Source organism: Pinus tabuliformis, chromosome 9, assembly GCF_031772625.1.
Source record: "Pinus tabuliformis cultivar Carrire ecotype Pingquan chromosome 9, CPIR1, whole genome shotgun sequence".
Lineage (NCBI taxonomy): Eukaryota > Viridiplantae > Streptophyta > Pinopsida > Pinales > Pinaceae > Pinus > Pinus tabuliformis.
The window spans coordinates 1,477,897,848-1,477,909,431 of record NC_142307.1 but is presented as its reverse complement, the minus strand read 5'-3'; positions in this window follow the sequence as shown (position 1 = coordinate 1,477,909,431).

Sequence of the window (11,584 nt, the reverse complement as noted above, 5' to 3'; positions counted from 1 at the left end):
TATTGACCAATTCAAACATAATAAGAAGTATTATTTCTAGTTTGGTTTTTTTTCTCAATATAGATTCATAATAATAATATTTTACTTGATGGATATAGAATAACACTAACATGATTTTGGTTGGTTTGAATTAAAAAAGTTTTCAAACCATGTAATAAAATGTACACATTCTTGTTTCAGAGGCAGTTCATTTGGTGGTCGAAGTAATGTGAATCTTGAGAAAACTAAGAGATCTAAAGTTCAAATCCCCCTAGTTGTGACTCAATTTATAGAGAGGAGGACAGATCGTAAACCCCCATAGGTTTACTAGTAGCTACATTTTGGGTAGGATGTTGGGTTCCTATGGGATATAAAAAAAACTACATGCTCCCAATGCCATTAGAAATTACTTAACTGTCATAATTTCCATTCATCTAAATTAAATAAATAAATAGAAACATTATTCATTTAGTGCAAAATTGGTAATAGCTCTAATTTAAATGGTAATCTCCATTATGAGTTGGATTACTATTTTTACTCATATAAAAAATTAATTGTTGTTGTTTTCATATGCAATAATAAAATGCTTAATTTAATTACCATTTAATTCTAATTCAACTACATTCATTACAAGAATATTAAAATCACATTGGATAATGAGGAGGCAAGTGTAGGTACTCACCATTTATGACATAGTGTGGGAGGATTTCAACTCTACAGAGACCCTCCAAATAGCATGAAGTGGATAACTTATCATTCCTTTTGTAAGAATGATAGCTCCAACTCATACAATGAAACGGTGTCTCTATGGCATGCGCAAACATTATGACTCACAAAAGGTGAAATTCCTCGCTTGTTTAATTAAACTCTACTAGATTGATCAACTTTTTATGGTATTTTTCTTGTCGACAATGGAGAGACATTGCTTATGGTGCACACCTTTCATATTGGTCTTTCAGTGTTTCTCTTGCCTTTGATATTTTCTCATTAGTGGGCAGCCATGCCTCATGAATGTCTAGGAAGTAGGGCCTGTCGAGATAGAGGTCGACCCTCTAGCTCTAAAATTCAACAAAGAGCTCATGAGGTGGCCAATATTTATTGGGAATAAACCTGCCAATATCAAGGAGGAAATCATGGCAACTTAAGTGGAGGTTTGACTTGAAACAGGATTCATTCATGATTTTGACATTATGAAGGAAACGTACGATTGGATCCTTGATACAAGCAATTCTAAGGCAAGAAATACCAAATATTTGAAAACAATGGACCTCTACTAGCGTATAAGGATAATGATTGGAAAAGTGTTATTAGACAGGAACATGGCTCACCAAGAGGTTATACTACAAGTAAATGAGATGTTGTTGTAAGTCATGGTACCTAAATCGAAGATTGCAGCTTCCACTCAACAATCTCAAGGCCATGGGCATGCAAATCCTTAACACTCTCATGTTCTAACCCCTCCTCAAACAACAATAATTCTAAATGATCTCCAACATGCTTAGTTTCTTAGCATTTATGTTTTTTTAGCATAATAGTTCTAGTAGTCCCCTTCAAAGTAATATCATGCACATGATATTTTATGTTATGCATAATTATTTAATACATACTTTGTCTAAATCACAATGAATAAAAAAATTATACTTTTATTATTCGTCTAGTTTCCTAAATAACAAACCAATAAAACTCTATAATATATATAATTTTTCCCTTTTATAATTAATAAAAATACACTTCTAATTATATTAAAGAAAAGGTATACTTTTACATTTTAATCTCTGTAAAAAAAAATTACCCTATCTAAATCTTAAAATTAATGTAATTTTTAAAGTAAAATAAAATCATTAATTTTAATAATATATTTATTAACTACGTTACAAAATTTTGATGTTTTCAATACAATGTTGACTGAGTAAAAATTTAAAAAAAATGCAACCCTCCCGAAGGAGCAATGACTAGTAATATAGTATATTCATCACATTAAAGATATATAAGTATGGAAACATAACATACGATACAAGTCTTCATTATCATGGATTGGCACGCTTATAAAATTAATAGTTATCATTTTTGACAATGTCGGAATTCATATTTCTATACTATTTAATATTATTAAATATGATTTCACGCATGGTAAGTCACGTGAGCGTTCTGCAAGTGTGACTTTTTCATAACTTTTATTTTCAAAATTATTATAAAGTTATTTGATAAAATCATTTTTACTTAAAATTTTGGTTTGGTTTTTATTAGTTAGGAATCCCGAGTGTGAAAAACCTAAACTTATATATCATAATCAATGCAAAATGACGTGAAAAAGTGAATAATGGTTATATTTAAGTTAAGTTTTTATGGTGACTTTCCTCTTCACGACAATGTGCAGATTTATCGGCCTTTCAAGAATACACCATTTTGATGGTGAGATTGACCGTGGGATTCTGATTTGCCATTTGCTTCACCTGAGGTTCTTTGACATGACTGTGGAACCACAACACACGCATGGGACCACATCACACATGCCTAGGCCTTTATAATATCACGGAATCGCAATCGACGATTCCACAATGTAGCATTTGGTTGCAGTCCCAAAAATTGCGACCTCTGATGAGTGACATGGTCTGATCTATGTGGAGAGGAAATGAGTGAAGCCCCAAATCGGAGCACTCTCTATCGGTGATTTCCAATGAAAGGTGTAACCTTGGTGCACGACATGTCAATTCATTGGTTGCCTATCGTCAATCACCTTCTACGTTTGGGCCTTGGTCCTGTGGCTCTTCCTGTGACCGAAGTATTTATTAGTACAGTCACACTAATACAGAGACAGAGAGATAGATCTTTAACCCATTACAGGTGTCCAGCTCGAAACCATTTAGAGGTGAAGCGCCAAACAGTGCTTATCAGACCCCTCTCTATCGGCAATTTCCAATGGGAGGTGTAACCTTGGTGTATGCCATGTCAATTCGCTGATTGGCGATCGTCGATGACCTTCTACGTTTGGGCCTTGGTCTTGTGGCTCTTCACATGACTACAGTCTAGCCCCCGTATCGGAGCCCTCCCATCGAGGGTTATGAATCGAAGGTTTCACTTCGATTTTTCAAATCGCCTCAACTTCTGATCGCTGATCTCCCATACGTGGCGACATCACTGCCACATATCTTCCACGTGTAACCTTTTGAATAATGCCACGTGTTGCCCTTTTTTGGCCTGTTGTGAGCCTTGAAACTGTCGAATTTGCCTGTCACATGTAAAACATTTTGTCACGTCATCATGACGTCATCCTCCTCGCATCACCTGTCACAACCAATTGTTGCCTACAACGCGTCCCTAAATGCATTTAGTTGCATATCACAACTTGTGTATTGCAACCCATAATATTGGCACTTTTAAGATGTGGCTGCTTCTCAGAAAGTTTTGCTTGAGAGCAGATGCGATGTTCTATTAAATTCTTTTTCATACCTCTGGAGGGTCCAGATATCAGAAGGAATAGCAATCTCCATAGTCAGAAGTTTAAACTTGACAAAATCACCTTTTTGGAGGTGGACAAGGATTGCTAGATATCTAAAACAGATAAGGCACTGACACCTCGGACCTCCGGGACATTCCTGTTGGTTTATTGGTCGAACGAACCTCTTTATAATAGAGTTATGTCGGACTAATAAAATCACGGAAATTCTTTTCGAAATTTCCGATACATGTAGCATTGGTCCTGTGTAATAATAAACAAATATCTAATCTATGCTATGGACCTCCAACCACTAATATGCAACCCCGATTGTTCTATCATACCAAACTTAAATGTGAAATCACATATGCCCCTCATCGTAGCTTTTAGAATACGTCCTCCAATAAGATCCACTCTCTATGCACGTATCTTGCCCTCGGTGTCTATTTTTATTCATTGATTACTGTTGGTTAGTCGACTATGTGCATTTACTGTCGTTTTACACAGGAAAATTAATATAATCAATCGACCTTTTTTTCCCACAGATTTCCAAAATATTTCTTTTGTTGTGAAGGTTTCAATGACCGAAAACTCCCATATATATTTAATCAATATGCCACGTTTTTTTAACAATTGCAGCTTAAAACCTCTACACGCATCTTGGTCTCAACGGCTACTCTATTCATTAATCTAATTAATGGACTGAGCATGTGCGTTTACTTTAGCTTTATTCTCGCTCGCACGAAATTGATATGTTTTATGCCCTAGACACTTTATTATATGTGTTTATTCAAACGAGCCACATTGATATTCTAGAATGGACTTTCGACTTGCAAGCTTTCAAAAAGGATTCTTCTCATGTCAAAGTTTCAAAATCTCGAAACTCCCATGTATATCTAATCAATATGTGACATTTTCCTTTGATTAAGGTTTGAAACTTATCCACACATCCTGACATCGAGGATTGTTCTATTCAATAATCTAATTAATGGCCCACCTATGTGCATTTATTCTCACTTTACTCTCGCTTAGACAAGCATCTATGTCATTGTCTTTGTCATTGGTAACCCCGCGACCTCTGCCACGTGTCCTAACTCTGATTTATTGGTCCCTATGCTTAGCTGGTAAATGGGCATGTGCTCTATTTAGCCTCTTCACGTCACACTATTCTGTTGATTTTTCGAGTTGCATTTTCTGTTGTTGTTGTTGTGCTATTGTTAGTCTCCTATTGTTGCTCTTGATGTTGCTACTGCACATTGTGTTGTTGTCTTCAACCGAATAACTACCTTGTAATTTCAATAACAAACAAGTGAGAATCGAGAACCTGCTAACGATATCGTCTTCTACACTCAAATGGAAAGTATCAATGTTTTCATATTGAGTGTATATTTTAGAATATTATGTGCGTTGTCAAGACGTGCAACACACTTGCCTGTAGAGCTTCTGAAACGCCATATATAGACAACCAACTTTCTATGTTTAAACATTTCAATTTCCTTTCCCTTTGACTTTGACTATTGGAAACAATCTAAATTGTAAATATTTCTTCTTTCATTTGGCTCCAAGTATGCCAATCCTGTGAATGACCGTGCTCGCTACTTTATTTCCGCTTCTCTTCCAATGTTGACAGTATTTTATGGGCTTTCACCTTTCAGGACATCTCCTTTCCTCGTCATCATGGAAGTTTCCTTGACAACGAATGCCATCACTTTATTGCTCATTGGCTCTACAATGATCCAACCATTGCTCAAAATAGTTGAACTCGACCTTCTTGCTTCCACAAATACATCGTCCCAACGCTATCGCATTTCTCTCTCGACGATACCTCTTAACACAGAACTTTACTTTCGTCTGCTTACAATGCCCATGTTGTCTCTGGTGCCCTCCAGTTGGGCTCGATTATCATTCTCAAAGAAGTTAGTTGCACTTTTTTGCAAAACTATGTGTATGTTCACTCTTCACCATATTCTTGATGTTTTCTTATTCCTTCCCTCTCTTTGCCACTCTCACTTCGACTAATTCCACGTTGCTTTTCTCTTTCTTTCCTTCTTTTTAGGAGTCTACAAATTATTGAACTAGAAGTTCTCGAATGTCATGCAACTTTGATTGGGGCCCTGAACCTTCTTCAAATTGTACAAACGTCGACATACCAACCAACCTCTTCAATGTCACATGCCCTCACCTTGTCTACTGCTGCTTCGACACAGGATTCTACATCATCATCAACTCAATTGTCCTCCGCTCTACCTGTTGCCATTCCATTCATGGCGCTAAGCCCCTATCGTAAACAATGGTCAATCCAGGGTAGGGTGCTTGGAAAAACATTCGTTCGCTCCTACAACAATGCTTGAGGGTCCAGAAAGGTATTTGGATTTGACCTCGTTGATTCTACCAATGATACAATCCATCTCTCTGCCTTCGGTGATCTCGCAAATTCCTTGCATGACCTTGTCTAAATTGGGAAGCTTTACATGGTTTCAAATGGCACTATGAAACCAACAAACACAAATTACAACCATATGGATAGAAAATGGGAAGTCTACCTCTCTGCAACTTCCACTATTGAACCTTCCTTAGATGATGTTCCGACAATTCCTTTCCACTGTTTCTGTTTTAAATCTATAGATGAAATCATATCTACAAACCTTGGCTCAATTGTCGACATCATTGGCATTGTCAGGTCCACTTCTCCAACTTCCACCATTCGTCGAAGAGATGGCTCTAAAACACCTAGGAAAACTGTCAGCTTGGAAGACATGTCTAGCTATAGTATCGACATCACCCTATGGGGGGAGCATTGCCACACCTTGGGCAAGCAACTCGTTGAAATTGCCTCTTATGGTGCTTCGACCATGCTTGCAATCAAAGGGGCTCGCATAGCCAAATTTAATGGAAGAACTGTTGGGACTATCTCGACCACCAACTTCGTGCTAGATCCTACCATTCCAGACACTGAACAGCTCCAATCATGGTTTCATCAAAGAGACCGATTGGCCTCTTCCCCATCCATAAGTAGAAAATTCTCAAGAACTTCCAAGCACGGCTACCCACAACGTACAATTGTCGACCTCATATACTTGCATCCCGGTAGAAAACCAACATGGTTCTTTGTTCGTGGAACCATCACCTCTATTGACATGCAAGATTTCTACTTCCTTGCATGCCCTCTCTCATCTGATGGCATGCATGAAAAAAGTTGTCAACCACTAAAATGGGATGTGGAACTGCACAAAATGTGGTGGGGCCTTCCCGGAATGTGATTATCGATATGTGTTGAAATTTGAAATGCATGACAATAGAGGCATACTGGAAAATGTCATCGCATTTGATAATGTTGCAAAAGAACTCACGAGTGTCCAAGAAAAAGACTTGTTCATACTCTCTAGTGATCTTGGTGTTATCCGCGAGCTTCGTGCAAGGGTTTCATGTCGTCCTTTCCTCTTCACATTGTGTGTGAAAACAAATATCTTCAATGGTGTGGACTGTTTGAAGTTTGTACTAATCAATTCAGAGGAAATCACCTATAGTTCTGCATGTTTCGTTCTCCTCCAGGAAATCAAAAAATGTCTATGGATCTAGTTGTTTGGCGTCTTTGAAAGTCGGTTTATTTTCCCCATGCCACCATGAAGTGTAAACAATAACACTATAAGTTTTTCCGTTCATTTTCATTTCATCCCTTCTCGCCCCCGTTCTTTTTGTTCACTTCATCATTGTACTTCTCTTCTTTATGTATATACACCTATGATACATGTTGCAGCTTCCACCTTTGTATATTTCTCCATCTTTTACTTTTACATATAGTATATATGTTTTTTTTCTTCTTCCTTCTAAACAAAATAGAATATTTACATCCTTTTATATTGTTCTTTGTGCACCTAAATACAAACATTGGATTCTTACAAAGGGTTGTCGTTTGGTTGCCTTAAATCTACTTGGTAAATGAATGATAGATAGTTATCCATCACCACAAAAATACTTCGCTGAAATAAGTTTGATTCTAATCTTGTTCTATGCTGCAAAGATAGCTTTGAAAAAGTTCCAACAACAAAATTTGAATCGCACAGTATTAGTACATAATATCAAAGAAACACAACTCTATTATAAAAAATGCCTCTCTGGCCACTAAACTTCAGCTACTTTGTCAAAAGACACATCTACTTTATAAGCTAGAAGGCACTACTTCAAAAATATACCCACTAATGAAGTTCTTTCTTTTCCGGGCTATGTACTCTATCTTTGCGCTTAAGACAACTCTTTCTAGTCTCCTATAATCACTTGAACTTGTCTCCCCATGTTTGTATCAGGATGGACATACCAACGTCTTCTGCAAACCCCTCAAGAAATGCTTGGAAGAGACTCCTTTATGCACAGAATAAAGATGAGTCCAACAAACAAAGACGCCTCAAATATAAATCTGATTTAAACACCCAAACCTTTCCATTTATACCCCCGTCTAATGTTTCTCTTCCCCAACATCCTGAAGCTTCACTTGAAAACCCATCTCCTTCAACATTCCCCACTCTGACTATACCTACCCTTCAACTTCCTCCATTCACTGCCACTTCTTGCCCATGTACATTGCACACCCCACCATCGACTCATCCTCCTTCACCCTCCCATCCCCATATTTTGGTCAACCCTGGCCTTAACCATGCACACCAACGATTCCATGAAAGGATAGATGACCTCTCTCCCTTGCATATCTGCTCCATATGCAAAAAATCATACCCAAATATGAAAACAAAATTCTTACATGGTAACCTTTGTTGCTCCCGGTGTGCAACTACAAAATCTACCCACCACTTCTCCCTTGCGAAGAACATGGACCCTCGCGACCAACCGTTTGTCCTTATTTCTCTAACACAAATAGAAGAAAAACTCATATCACATGTCAGCCCAATCTTGTAAGTCACCCATGCACGAGGTGGACAGTACAAATACATTGGTCATACTGTTTGTTTCCCACAAGACATCACTACCATCACCAACATTTTACCGCGCTTGGTTTCCGAATTGGACATCATTGTTGTTACTAGGAATGGTTGTGACCAAAAAACATATGATTTCATTGTTAGAGGGACACATGTTATTGTGGATTTAGAGTACAAACTAGCCCATGATCCCTACTACAAGGATGTCCAACTGGACCAAGCTGCAATATCTGCCTTGCAAACTCATCCTACTGATATGTATTTTGTCGGTTGTTGCATCTCCCCCTCCTCTCCTGAACCACAAATTCACTTCCCTACTTTCAATGATATCATTCCCGCACACCCCACTCCAACAAACCTCCAACCATCCTCTTTTGTATTAGCACTCCCTAATTCCCATAATGAGCTTGAAGAAATACGCAACTACCTGCAGTCTCCCCATCCTAATTCCACTACTTCACTTTCCTGTCCCATTGTTTCCCCCTATGCTATCAATGAATATACCACAGAAGGCCTCCTTTCTAAGGCGTTCCCCACACTCTTCCCAACAGGAGATGCTATGATTTGTTAGCCACATCTTAGAAAAGTTGAAATGCAATAATATGTTGTTCACCTCATACGCTACTATGATAACCATTTTGCCTAGCATCCAACATTCTTATATTACTTGTACAATCTTATGTTGCGGCATCGTAGTTAAGAAATTGTTGTTGTTTTCGTGAAGAGAAACCTTGAAGAGGACTTTCCAAGGACCATTGCAGACCTTCGTGAATGCCTCCATGACATGCCTGATTCCATGCTTCTTGACCAGATTATGCACTTCGAATAAGGCCTTAGAGGGACACACTCGTTCTGGAACAAACACAGAGGTGAACTCACTAATATGATCATACAAATAGGTAGCCCTACTTTCTTCTTCACCCTAAGTGCAGCTGACACCAAATGGCATGGCATGCACATGGTCATGCCTGGCAGCCCCCCAGGATTCATCCGAGCTGTCTCTATGGAAATTCAAGAATATAATAAAAAATCCACATCTTGTAGCATAGTACATTCATTGTCAATTCACAATATTCCTCAAAGAGGTCTTGCAAAAAGGTTTACATGCAAAGGACTTCTAGTGCAGGTATTTCCCTAACCATCCTTCTCCTTTTTGTTTCTTTGTCTAGATGTGCAGGTGCTTCACAAAATTTCCTTTTTCATAATTTCAAGTATGAGTAGCAACATGGAGACTCCGCACAAACATGGTTTCCTTTGGCTCGAAAACGCGCCTGATATGGACAACCTCGATTGTGATGGATAGAGCCAGGGTTTTTTTCGATGAACACATTTCTTCTTGGAATCCTCGTGCTCTTGAACAGCATGGACCTTATGTACACATCTCTACAAAGAATAATCCATGCATCCTCCCATCGCCATTGATATTTGCATCCTCTCACCTTTAGGACTACGAGAATCTTCTTAATTGCGTTCAACGGCATACAAAATGCCACCCCTCTTCATGTCTTCGCAAAAAAGGTCCTACTCTTGTTTGCCTCTATGGAGTTCCATGGGATTTGAATCCCACCTCCTCTTTGATCATTGATTATAGTGGAAGAAAGAAATATTTCCTCGCTCATACTGATGACAAGTTAAATGTACACAACTCTGACATGATATACATCTAGAGAGAAAACATCGATTTCCAGTCGGTTTTGTCTTGGCATGTTGTTATGTGCTACATTGCGAAATATGCATCAAAACTAGAAACAAAATCAGAAAGTTATCGGCAAATGTTGTCACGTGTCTCCCAGGTTGTCCACCCCGAAACACCTATTGTTAGTGTTGTTCGAAAATTTTTAATAGAAACAATTTCTGATAGGGACATCGGCGCATAGGAAACATGCCACATGCTACAAAAATTTCCCCTTTCACTTTGTATCCACTCATTTGTTTCCCTCAATGTTACTCGAACTGTTTTTCGACGTGTTTCTCATGGTATAGGTTCCCCCTTCCCAACACCACCCTTCATTGTAGCATACATTAATAGACCTTCTTCACTTGAAACACTAACTCTTCTTGAAGTTGCACATTCCTGGTCCTTTTCTGCTCGCCAAAAACATAACCAATGGAAACAAATAAATCCTTGCAAGATTTTTCATGTCCTCCCTTCCTATTCCTCGATCCCTTCTCCTGCTGATGCATCCTACACTTCTTTCTACTGGAGTGAACTACTTCTATACTTCCCTTTCTACACACTCCCATCAGACATAGGCTCCACTGATGAAGCAATCATTTCACATTAGGAATGAAAAAGATATGTGTATGTTCCATGGCATGTTCATTGATCCCTTGAAACCCCCCTTTCCCCTTGCTCTGATGACATCTCCACTGATGATATGTCAAACCCCCTTGAATCCATAGACATTGATGAATGGCAATTCCTTTCTCAGCTACACCCTGGAAACAACATGGAAATAGATGACATTGACATGCTTGGACATCACGACTTTGACTATAACCACAATTGGGCCCATATATGATCCCTCTCCCTTTGCAAGAGACATCCATACGTTTCATAGACTTTAGTTGCTCATCCACCCAAATCCATTCTACCCTGTCTCCAGTTCCCTGCTCACTCACCTCACTATCGCCCACCCAACAAGTTTCTTTCACCATTGTCCTCACCCACTTTAGGACCACTTCCTCCATTCCTCCACTTAGAATGCTCATCCAAGGCATCGTTGGCACGAGGAAGTCTCATTTAATTGATTTCCTATATTTTTTTTTTGAATCTCTTCTCAATTCAAGTCCATTGCTCCTACTCGCTCCAACAGGTGTTGCAACATTTAACATAAAGGCGCTTACAATCCATTATGCCCTTCGCATTCCTTTAGTGTCAATAAATCCTCTTGAAGGAAAACCACTTCTGCATATCCAAGAAAAACTTCATCACGTCAAATACATTTTAATCGATGAAATGAGTTTTATTGGCCCTAAACTTATTTCACAGATAGACGATCGCTTAAGGGAGGTATTTCCTTCGTATCAGAATGTGCCTTTCGGCAATCGGTCTATCATACTTGTTGGTGATCTTGGGCAACTACCTCCTGTGAAGGACATCCCCATGTATGTCGGCACATCACGCGGCAATGCCCTATGGCGCAGCTTTGACACGGTCGTCACACTATCTACCATCTTTCGTCAACAAGGGACAAACCCTCTTCAAATTGCATTCCAACAATTGCTCACGAATCTC